Genomic DNA, 12,988 nt, shown 5'->3' with positions numbered 1-12,988 from the left:
CACACGGGTCAAGGAGGCCCAGGGTTTGAACTGCAGACCTCCCATGTGGTAGATGGATGCCCTATTCACTGGGCCAAGTCTGCTTCCCAATAATATCTTCTTATGATCCTTTTTATTTCTTTGGGGTCAGTCATAACTTCCCCCATTTCATTTCTGATTTTATTTGCATCTGCTCTCCTTTTTCTTTGTTAGCCTAGCTAAAGGTTTGTCTATTTTGTTGATCTTCTCAAAGAACCAGCTTTTGGTTTTGTTGATTTTCTCTATTTTTTTTTTTTGTTCTCAATGTCATTTATTTCTGCTCTAATCTTTTTTTTTAATGTTTTTTAAAAATATTTATTTATTATTATTTTTTAAATTACATTAAAAAAAATATATGAGGTCCCATTCAACCCCACCGCCCCCGCCCCCCACTCCCCCCACAGCAACACTCTCTCCCATCATCGTGATACATCCATTGCACCTGGTAAGTTCATCTCTGAGCATCACTGCACCCCATAGTCAATGGTCCACATCATAGCCCAGACTCTCTCACGTTCCATCCAGTGGGCCCTGGGGGGATCTACAGTGTCCCGTAATTGTCCGTGAAGCACTATCCAGGACAACTCCACGTCCCGAAAACGCCTCCACATCTCATCTCTTCCTCCCGTTCCCCACACCCAGCAGCCACCATGGCTACCGTTCCCACACCCATTCCACATTTTCTCTGTGGACATTGGATTGGTTGTGTCCATTGCACACCTATGTCAAGTGAGGGCTTAGATTCCACATGGGTATTGGATGCACTCCTCCTGCTTCTAGTTGTAGACACTCTAGGCTCCATGTTGTGGTGGTTGACCTTCTTCAACTCCATGTTAGCTGAGTGGAGTAAGTCCAATAAGTCAAAGTGTAGGAGCTGAAGTCTGTTGAGGCTCTGGGCCTGGGTGTCATATTATCAGTCCAGAGATTCAAATCCCCTACATATATCTTAAACCCAGCACCAACTACAATTCCAATAAAGTAGCATGCAAGTCTTGTGAAAAGAGATCCCCTCTGAGTCCATTTCCATCACGCAGAAACACCAGCTCCAAAGAAGGGCCATCTGTCATGGCAGTGAACCCCTTCTGCCATGACCATAGAACCCGTGGGTCTCTTTATCCCTCAAAAGAACCAATACCTGGGGTTGTATCTACCTTATCTGTCTCTTAGACTCTGATCAGTTGTACATAGGGGTATTCCTTCTGACAACCTCCAGACTCTTTTTTAGAGACTCACAGCCTTATAATCTCATTTCTCCTTTCCATTTCCCCCTTACATTAGGTCAAACCGCTTCCCGAAGTCATGTTATTATATGTAGACAGGTATATTCTGCTGTTCCGCATTGAATCTTTAATTCAAGGTCATTTTCTAGTTGCTTCTTCAGCTGGTATGTGGTAGTGATCCCTCGGTGCCAGGGAGGCTCATCCCCGGGTGTCGTGTCCCACGCTGGGGGGAATGCATCACATCTACACGCTGAGTTTGGCTGTGAGAGTGGCCACATTTGAGTAACATGAAGGCTGTCAGGAGGAAACCCCCAGGCACAATGCTACTCTAGGCCTTGTTCTTATTGCAGGTGCATAGGCTCAAAAGTGTAGCCATTAGTATCAAGAGCCCACTGTTGGGCCCTCCTTCCTTCCTGGTTCTTGCCGTTGCACCTGGAGGATTGCCGCTGCTCTCCCAGGGCCCACAACAGTGACCCCCCGGCCAGGAGCCCAGTACCCCCCAGCTGTTGTTTTTAATTGTTTCCACTATGAGTATATATAGACATTACCATATACCCTGGGCATATGCCCTGTATAACTCCCTGTCAACCATATATATCCTGTCAATAACATCCCATATCAGTATTCCTCCGCTGCCATTGTTGAACCTCTAATCTTTATTATTTCTTTCCTCCCACTTATTTTGGAAATAGTTTGCTGTTCTTTCTCTAGTTTCTCCAGTTCAGTTAGATATTTGATTTTAGCTCTTGGTTCTTTTTTAATATAGGCATTTTTAAAAATTAATTAATTTTAAAGAAATTTTGATTACATAAATGTTACATAAAAAATATAGGGGATTCCCATATGCCCCACTCCCTCCCCCTCCCACACTTTCCTGCATTAACAACATCCTTCCTTAGTGTGGTACATTTGTTACAATTGATGAACACATATTGAAGCATTGCCACTAACTGTGGATTATAGTTGATATTATAGTTTACATTCTGTCCCATGCAGTTTTGTTAAGTTATGACAAAATATAAAATGACCTATATCTGTCATTGCAACATCATGTAGGACAATTCCAATGTCCTGAAAATGCCCCCATAGTACACCTATTTTTCACTCTCCCTCCCCTCAGAGCCTCTGGTGGGCACTGCCTTATCAATGATAATACAAGTTCTTCTATTGCTAGAATAACAATAAGTCTGTTGTCCATTGTTCATTCTTCAATCCTGAGGATTTTGGGATGGTGATGCTCACTCTGCCTGTAATTGAGAGGGGACTTAAATCCCATGGCACAGATGGATGGAACTATCTTGCTTGCAGTTGCAAACTTTCTCTGTTCCTTGGGATGGTTGTTGTCCATTATCATCACCTTGTTAGTTGTCCTGGGTGAGTCCAGTGAACTGGAGAGTTGCAGCTCTGCTGAGATTCAGGGCCCAACTGGCACGTGGACAGACCAAAGATTTAAGTCTCTTGGACATACACCTATCAAGTATAGTACTAACTCTAGGTTCAAATAAAAGGAGAACCATGTGTAGGGAAACCACAAATGTGTCCAAATCTGTCATATTAGGGAACATAAATTCCAAGGTAAGGCCCCCTGGCAGGGCCCTACACTCCTGAGCTGTCTGTCCTGCCTACAGTGTCTGGATGTCTCTAGAGGTCTCAGGAACCCCACTATTTGAGGCACTATTTACTGTGGCAGTCAATGAGATCCTTCTGAGACGTGCATAAGCATAACCTCTGGAATGACCCCCTGACTCAATTTGAAATCTCTTAGCCATAAAAGCTCATTTGTATTTAACATTTCCGCCTTTTGGTCAAGATCTTTTTCCAGGTGCATTGCTAATTGGCTCTTGGTAATACCCTCAGTACCAGGGAGGCTCATCCCTGGGATGTCCCACACCAGGGGGAAAATAGTGTGTTTATATGCTGAGTTTAGTTTCTTAGAGAGAGGCCATATTTGAGCAACAAGGAGGTCCTCAGGAGGTAACTCTTAGGCAACATATAATACTAGGCTAAGTTTCAATTCCAAAAGAAAAGTTTCAGAAGTACAATTGACAATATCAAGGGCTGGGCGCAATGGTCTGTCCTCCTTCCCTAGGCACTGCTCCTGGACTCGGGGGATTCTTGCTGTTCCATTAGAGAATGTAGCAGAACTCCCCAGGTTGGGAATTCAATATTCTTTTGGCTATTGTATGGATCTTCACCCACTGTGGCAATGCCCCATGAACACTTGAACATTCTTATGCCTTGGAGGCATAGCCAAAGGTGAACCTCCTCTCAAGCATCCCCATCACTGTCACCCGCACCAGTGATCCTCCCTTGTCACATTGTGACCCTTCTGTGATCCAAAACCTCTCTAAAGATGAAGCCAAGAAAATAACCAAATAAAATAATAAGAAAATGAAATAATGATAATTTTAAAAATAGCATATAAAATATAAAAATTAAAAAATTTTTTAAATAATAAAACTTTAATGCATTATGTCTTTTATAACTGTAAGATCTATTGTCTTGCATGTACAGTGGCATTTTCTTCTGTATATTCCTCCAGTGTCTTAAATTTTTTTTCATTTTATCTTCAAAGAAGATTTAGGGTACAGAAAAGTCATGTAGAGAATATAGGGGATGCCCGTATACCCATCACCCTTCCCCTTCCCCTCTCCCCTATTAATAACATTTGACATGCGGTGGTACATTTGTTACAATTGAGGTACAGATATTGAAACATTGCTACTAACCATGGTCATTTGCTGAGACCAGCTCAGCAATAGGTTTGCATGAAGGGAAGGCGATGCTGAACTGAAGAAATGAAAGGGTAGAAAGAAAGACACAAGAGAGGAAATAAAGATGGGACCAGGGGACTCACAACTTCTGAAACTGAGAGCCTCAACCCTAGTTTCCACATCATATTTATTTAGGAACTAACAAGCAGCTGTTTGTTATTTACTATAATAAGGGACAGGTGCAAATTTACAATAATAAGATACAGGTGGTACAAAGTTCAAACACCTCCTCACGCAAACATTTTTTCGTGCTGACCAGACAGTGTTCAGTCAAGACCCCGTGTTCCCAAACCTGCACTTTTTGTCTGCTTTATGGAAACATTTCAACTTCAAACCATGTTCCTTAGTGTTTTCCCACAACAGGCAATGGGTTACATTAGGATTTACATTTTGGACCATACACTTTTATAAATTTTGACAACGTTTAAAATGGCCTGTATTCATTTTTGCAAGATGATGCAGAACAATTCCAATTCCCTAGGTTCCATCTATTCTATTCTTCTCTCCCCCTCCCCTCGGGATTCATGGTAGCCACTAAGTCTCACCTTTTAAAGAATAAGATTCATAGTTATTTGCAATAATATTGTGGGCTTGACATATTAGTCTGTTTTCTTTTATTAGGCTCTGCCTGTGTTCTCGAGAGAGAGTCTTGCCAGTCTATGTGAGAACAAAGCACGACTCCCTAGGATGGGGGGAGGGTCGGGAGAAGGGCAGGTGAACTCTGGGAATCTGCAGGTTTGTGGTTAAAACTACAATGTCAGGAAATAGAGGCAGAGGAGGATTACTGGTATAGGGCGTTGGGTGTGGTGGAGAGGCATACATACAGGGTGCACCTGGGCAGGTTTCTACAGAATAGGTAAGTGCTCATCTTGTCATAGTGTGCTATATCAGTGGGTGGAGACCCACACAATAAACAAGAAAATATAGGTGATTTTAAACATAGGTGTTTTCCTTCTTAGCACTGCCTTTGCTATATCCCATTATGTTTTGATAACGACATTTATCTCAGTATAGTTTACAATTTCTTCTTTGACCCATTGTTTGTTGTTTAGCCTCCACACATTTCTGAATTTTCCCCTTTCCCTCTTATTATTGATTTCCATTTTCATTCCATTATGATAGAAGAAGGCGCTTTGTATAATTTCAATCTTCTATGTTTATTGACCTTTAACTTGTGGTCTATCCTGCAGAAAGATCTATGAGCACTTGAGAAGAATGTATAACCTGCTGATTTGGGTTACAAAGATCTGTATATTTCCGTTAGGTCTAGTTCATTTATCATATTGTTTGTTTATCATTAAATTCTCTGTTTCCTTGTTGATCTTCTGTGTAGTTGTTCTATCTTATGATGTGAGCGGTGTGTTGAAGTCTCCAACTATTATTATTTTTTTCCTTCATTTTTTTTTAAATGTTACATTAAAAAAATATGAGGTCCCCATATATGCCCCACTCCCCTCACCCCACTCCTCCCACATCAACAACGTCTTTCATCACTGTGGGACATTCATTGCATTTGGTGAATACATTTTGGAGCACTGCTGCACCACATGGATAATGGTTTACATTGTAGTTTACACTCTCCCCCAGTCCACCCAGTGGGCCATGGCAGGACATACAGTGTCCAGCATCTGTCCCTGCAGTACCACCCAGGACAACTCCAAGTCCTGAAAATGCTCCCACATCGTTTCTCTTTTTCCTTCTCCCTACTACCCTCAGCAGCTACCGTGGCCACCTTCTCCACATCAATGCTATAATATCTTCCATTACTAATCACAATAGTTCCATAGTAGAATATCAGTAAGTCCACTCTGATTCATACTCTATTCCTCCATCCTGTGGACCCTGGTGTGGTTATGTCCACTTCCCCTCTACATCAAGAGGGGTTTTAGATTCCACATGGATGATGGATGCAGTTCTCCTGCTTGCAGCTGTAGGCACTCTCGGCTCCCTGGTGTGGTGGTTGACCTTCTTCATGTCCCTGTTAGCTGGCTGGGGTAAGTTAAAAAAACCAGATGGTAGGAGTTGCAAGTCTACTGAGGCTCAGGGCCTGGCTGTCACATGGACAGTCCAGAGATTCAGGTCCCCTGAGTATACACCAACCCAAGTGCCAACCATAGGTCCAGTAAAAGTAATAGAAGAGGCATGTGTAAAAAGGTCATATCTGAGTCCAACTCTATCACATTTAGAAATGAAAACTCCAAAGTAGGGCCAACTGATATGGCACTGAACTCCAGAGCCATCTGCCATGACCATAGAACCTGTAGGTCTCTGTAGCCCTCAGGAGAACCAGTACCTGGGCTTCTATCTACTTTGGCTGTCTCTGGGACCCTGCTGAGGCATTCATAAGCATTACCCCTCTGATGACCTCCCTACTCTTTTTCTCCAGCTATTATTGTAGAGATGTTTATTTCTTTCAGTTTTGCCAGCATTTGTCTCATGTACCTTGGGGCACCCTGGTTAAGTACATAGATATTTAAAACTGTTATTTCTTCCTGGTGGATTGTCCCTTTTTAAAATATTCAATGGCCTTTGGTATCTCTTATAACCTTTTTGCATTTAAAGTATGTTTTGTCTGATATTAGTATAGCTACCCCTGCTCTTTTTTGATTGGTGTTTGCATGGAGTATCTTTTCCCAACCTTTCACTTTGAGCCAGTCTCCCGTCAGCAGCATAAGGATGGCTCATGTGTTTTTAATCCATTATATCAGCCTAAATCTTTTTTTAAAAGAAATCTTTATTGTTATTATTTTTAATATTACCCTTTTCCACCCTGAGATGGCTCCCTCATCTGTTTGCTCCTTGTTTTTGCTTGTTATTTTTGCTCATTGTTTGTGCTTGCTATCTGCTTGTTTTTGCTTATTGTTTTTGCTCATTGTAATGCTTGTTGTTTTGCTCATTGTCTGCTTATTTTTTGTTTTCTTTAGGAGGAACACAGAACTGAACCAGGGACCTCCCATGTGGGAGGTGTGCACTCAACTGCTTGAGCCACATCTGCTACCCAGCCTATATCTTTTGACTAGGGAGTTTAATCCATTCACATTCTGTCTTATTAATATAAATGCAATATTTATTTCCACCATTTTATTCTTTGTTTTTCATATGTAATATTTTCATTTCATCTGTCTTTTTACTCTTTCTGCTGTTCTTGCCTTCTACAGTCTTCTCTAAGCCTCTCTCTCCTGTCTTTTTCTTTTGGGCTGTAAGGCTCCCTTTAATATTCCCTGCAAAAGTAGATTCTTTTTAACAAACTCTCTCAGTTTCTGTTTATTTCTGTTTATTTGTGACCTTCATATTTGAAGGGCATTTTTTGCCACATTAAGAATCTTGGCTGGCAATTTTTCTCTTTCAGTGTCCTAATTATATCATACAACTGTCTTCTTGCCTCCATGGTTTCTGATGAGAAATCTACACTAAATCTTACTGGGCACCCCTTGAATTTGATGGTTTGCTTCTCCCTTGCAACTCTCAGAATTTTTTGTTCTTGTTTTTAGGAGGCACCAGGAACCAAACCTGTGATCTACCATGGGGAATGCAGGCACTCCATCATTTGAAACACATCCACTCCCCACTAATGTGTTTTGTTTCTTTTTTTTTTTTTGCCGTCGTGAATCTTGTTTATTATTTTTTTCTTTTTTTAGCATACGTTTCTTATTATCTTTTTTTAAAAGATATATAGATTGCACAAAATGTTATGTCACAAAATATAAGAGGTTCCCATATACCCCACTTTGCACAACTCCCACTCCTCCCACATCAACATCTTCTTTCATTAGTGTGGTACATTCATTGCATTTGATGAATACATTTTGGAGCACTGCTACACAGCATGGGTTATAGTTTACATTGTAGTTTACACTCTCTCCCAGTCCATTCAGTGGGTTATGGAAGGATTTTGATCTCTCCTATCATGTCTTTTATTCCCATAAGCTCTGTTATTTTTCTGCTCGGGTTTTCAAATTGTTCTTTGTGCTCAGTCAGTGTTTTCTCCTTTTTAAAATAAATGCGAGGGTTTATTTTTATTAATGATTTATTTATTTTGTGCTCACTGTCTGCTCTCTGTGTCCATTCACTGTGTGCTCTTTGTGTCTGCACATCTTCTCTTTCGAAGGCACTGGGAACTGAACCTGGGAGCTCCCATTTGGGAAGAGGTCCTCAGCCACTTGAGCCACCTCTGCTCCCTGGTTTGTTGTCTCTCTCACTGTGTTTCCTCTTTTGTGTCTCCTTGTTGCATTATCTTGTTGCATCAGCTCACTGTGTCAGCCCATTGCACCTGCTCGCTGTCTTGCTCGTCTTCTCCAGGAGGCACTGGGAACCAAACCTGGGACCTCCCATGTAGTAGGTGGGAGCTCAATTACCTGAGCCACATCTGCTTCTCACTCATTGTCTTCCTTTTTTTTTTTTTTTTTAGTGCATTGCTTCACCACGTGGGGGCCTATGCCTATCTCCACACCATGCAGGTCTGGCATGCCTTTTTCTTTTATTTTTACCAGGATGTCCCAGGGATCGAACCTGGGCCTTCCATATGGTAAACGGGAGCTCAATTACCTGAACCACAGCAGCTTCCCTCAGTATCTTCTTGATGTCCTTTATCTCTTTAGCCATATTGTCTTTCAACTTACTGATTTAATGTTGGAAATTTGTGTGAATCTCATTAATTAGTTGTCTCAAATCCTGTGTCTCATCTGGGGCTTTGATATTTTCCTTTGCTTGGGCCATTTCTTCCATTTTCTTAGTAGGGCTTGTAATTTTTGCTGATGTCTAGGCATCTGATTATGATAGTGAGTTTATTCTGATGCTCAATTTCTCTCTCTTGCATATGGATTTAGTGGTGGGAGCATGTTACTGCCATTCTTTGATTTTTTTTTTTCAAACTGTTCTAGGTATTTAGGATTGTCCCTATTAGTTGCTCATATCTGGGCCGTGGACCCAGAAATGGGTTGCACACCTATTTCCAAGTGCCTTGAGGAGTGAGGCTTTAAAGGCAGGAAAGAAAAAAAAAAGCCTCTCTTACTTATTTACTTTGATCTCCACCTGGTCATTTGGGATTTTCCCAGGTTTCAACTATTAAAATAAAGTGGCTGTGAACAAGTATTTGTGTGGACATGTGCTTTCATTTCTTGAGTAAATACCTAGAAGTGGAATGGCTCCATTGGATGGTAAGTGCACATTCAACTCTGTAAGAAACTGCCAGACTTCTTTGCAGAGTGGTAGTAAATTAGCAGTGTATGAGAGTTCAGCTGATCCACATTCTCACCAATACTTTGTATAATCAGTCATTTTAATAGGTTTGGAATGGTATCACAGTACAGTCTGGGCTTCCATTTTCTTAATGATGAACTAATGATGAACATGTTTTCCTGTTTGTTTTTTTTCCAATTCATCTACTCTTTTTGTTTTATTTTTTCTTTTTCATTTTATATATATTTTAAAATTTTTTTATTTTTTATAAACTCGTGTATCTTCTTTGGTAAAATATCTGTTCATATCTTTTGCCCACTTTTAAAAAATTGGGTTGTTTGATTCTTATTATTGTATTTTGAAAATAAGTTGTATATGCTGGATACAAGCCCTTTATAAGATACATGATTTGAAAATATATTCTCACAATCTGTGTGTCTTGTGTTTTTATGTACTCTGATTCTTCAATTTTCTTTTTTTTTTGTAATAAACTTTATTTTTAGAGAAGTTTTAGAATTACAGAAAATTATACTGAAAGTATGTGGAATTTCCATATTACCCCCCCCACACACATTGTTTTCTTTGTTATTAACATTTTACATTAGCATGGTACATTTGTTACAATTGATGAACCAATATTGAAGCATTGCTACTAACCAAAGTCTATGGTTTATATTATTACCTTTTCACATACTCTGATTCATCAATTCACTTTTTTTCCCAAGAGGATATCAAATTGCTTATTGATTACACATGATATGGATGATATAAAAACTTCATTTCCCATCTATAACTTCATCTAGTACCATGATTCAGTTTAGATATATTGCATAGGATGTGCCAACAATCATTTTCATAACCAAATAAAATTTTGTAATTTTGCTTGGGTGACTCTTTTTAATGATGAACTCCAGGTCACAACACAGTAACTGTCAGTTTAACTACACCAAGGTTTCTGAAGACAACAAATGGCTTCTTTGACCATAAGCAGTCTTCTAAGATTGTAAATGAATTTTGAATGGAATCTGGCATCAACCTGAAGGAATTCTAACTTTATACTGTTGAGGCAGTTTATCAAGATGACTTTAGAGTAGACTAACTTTAAACAGCACACTTTTTTTAAAAAAGGCAAATGTATAAAGAAAAAAAGAAAAAAAGCACATTTATTCAGCGTCATGATTAGACATTTAACAATCAACAGCATGGATGCAAAAAAAACCCCACAACAAAACAACTTCATTAAAACCCTCTGTTGGAATGCTTTACGCTTTCCACAGAACAGAAACTGTTATACACTATTAGTCACAAATATAGTCCTTTTTTTTTTTTGCCCTTACACACAAATATTGTCTGAATCTGTTGTAGCCTATAGCTTCCTTGTCATTTCTCTGGCTTTCCTCTCCTGCTAAGCTATATTTCCTTGCAGTAATTAAAACCTTTTGCCACTGCAGTAGCTACTGCTGCTGCTGGAGCCACCATAGCCACCATGGTTTCATGGTTTGGCAGAGTATTGGCCTTCACCTCCGTAAGGGCCAGAGCTTCTGTCCCCAAAGCTTCTTTCTTCCGTGGGCCCAAAATTTGAAGACTGATTGTTGTATTTGCCAAATTCATTGTAGCTTCCGCCACCTCCAAAATTGCTTCCACATTACCAAAGCCATTATAGCCGTCCTCACTGCCACCATAGCCACCACCACCTCTGCTGCCACCAAAGCCACCTTGATCACTGAAGCTTCCTCCACGACCAAGGTTGTCATTCCCACCAAAGCCACCTCCAGGACAACCACCAAAGTTCCCCGAACTACTCTGACTTTGGCTGGATGAAGCACTACCATCTCTTGCTTAGACAGGGCTTTCCTTACTTCCCAGGTGCCGCTATTCACAATATGGTATTTCTGAATGACAATCTTATCCACAAAGTCATGGTCATTAAAGGTTACAAAAGCAAAGCCTCTCTTCTCACCACTGCCTTGGTCAGTCATGATTTCAATTACTTCAATTTACCCATATTGCTCAAAATAATCTCTTAGGTGATGATCTTCATGTCTTCTTTAATACCACCAACAAGTATCTTTTTCACAGTTAAGTGGGCACTTGGTCTTTGGGAGTCTTCTCTTGAGACAACCCTCTTTGTTTCCACAACTCTTCCATCCACCTTGTGTGGCCTTGCATTCATGGCTGCATCCACTCCCACAGTTGACATATGTTACAAACCCAAAGCCTCTGGAGCACACAGTATTACCACACAGTTCATGAGTATTCCTCATTGCTCAAAATGTCTTCTCATACTCTCATAGGTTGTTTCAAAGCTTAATCCTCCAATGAAGAACTTCCACAGCTGTTCAGGCTTTTTAGGAGCCTCTTAGACATGATGGCAGTGGTAGGAAAGACTTTAATGATGTCTCCTCAGTTGCATCAATGAGTGAAAGGAGTAAGCTAATGATCTTATCTCCTTCAATTCACTTTTCCCTCTCTTTATTTTTTAAAAAATGTTACATTAAAAAAAAATCTAAGAAGTCCCCATATATCCCCCATCCCCCTCATCCCACTTCTCCCACATCAACAATGTTTTTCATCATCATGGGACATTCATTGCATTTGGTGAATACATTTTGGAGCACTGCTGCACCACATGGATAACGGTTTACATCATAGTTTACACTCTTCCCCAGTCCATCCAGTGAGCTATGGCAGAACATACAAGGTCCAGCATCTGTCTCTGCAGTCCCATCAGGACAACTCCAAGTCCTAAAAATGCCCCCACATCATATCTCTTCTTCCCCCTCCCTACCCTCAGCAGCTACTGTGACCACTTTCTACACACCAATACTACAATTTCTTCCATTACTAATCACAATAGTTCCATAGTAGAATATCAATAAGTCCACTCTAATCCATACTCTATTCCTCTATCCTGTGGACCCTGGGATGGTTGTGTCCACTTCCCCTCTATATCGAGAGGGGGCTTAGATTCCACATGGATGCTGGATGCAATTCTCCTGCTTGCAGTTGTAGGCACTCTTGGCTCCATGGTGTGGTTGTTGACCTTCTTCACCTCCCTGTTAGCTGGCCAGGGTAAGTCCAGAAATCCAGAGGGTAGGAGTCGCAAGTCTGCTGAGGCTCAGGATATTTTCATAGTAGTTACAGCTAAAAATGACAACTCAAGGAGTGCTGAGTTCCTAGTCAGGGGAGCTCTATCACATTCCCCAGTGGAACAGCAACAACCCCACAAGTGCAAGGGCAAAGACCAATAAAGAAGGATGGTTCAACAATGAGCCCTTGATACTGATAACTATGCTTATGAGCCTGTGTGCCTGAAACATGAACTAGGCCTAGAGCTGCAGGGTGCTTAAGAGTTACCTCCTGAGAGCTTCCATATTGCTAAAATGTGGCTACTCTCTAAGCCAAACTAAGCATGTAAATGCATTACCTTCCCCCCAGCCTCGGACATGACTCCTGGGGACGAGACTCCCTGGCACCAAAGGATTACTATCAAGCATCAGCTGATGATGTAACTAGAAAAAGACCTTGAATAAAAGGGTCAACTCAGACCAGCAGAATATCTCAACCTACATGTAATATCAGGTGTTAAAAATTGCTTTTTGACCCTGAATAAAAGGGGGAAAGTGGAAAGGACAAATGAGTTTATATGGCTATGAGTCTCCAAAAAAGAGTCAGGAGGTCATCAGAGGAATCATGCTTACACATGCCTCAGCAGGGTCCCAGAGACAGCTAAAGTAGATAGAAGTCCAGGAACTGGTTCTCCTGAGGGCTTCAGAGAACCACAGGTTCTATGGTCAT

General features: G+C 40.8%; 1 pseudogene; it reads right to left on the bottom strand.

The window, feature by feature from the left end:
* Positions 1-10,619: 10,619 nt before the first annotated feature.
* On the bottom strand, positions 10,620-11,454 carry LOC101425752 (heterogeneous nuclear ribonucleoprotein A1-like; annotated as a pseudogene).
* Between the last annotated feature and the right edge of the window lie 1,534 nt (positions 11,455-12,988).

The sequence above is a fragment of the Dasypus novemcinctus genome, chromosome 17 (assembly GCF_030445035.2).
Source record: "Dasypus novemcinctus isolate mDasNov1 chromosome 17, mDasNov1.1.hap2, whole genome shotgun sequence".
In the NCBI taxonomy this organism is placed as follows: Eukaryota; Metazoa; Chordata; class Mammalia; order Cingulata; family Dasypodidae; genus Dasypus; species Dasypus novemcinctus.
The sequence above is the reverse complement of the archived record's forward strand: the minus strand, read 5'-3'. Positions and strand labels throughout refer to the sequence as shown.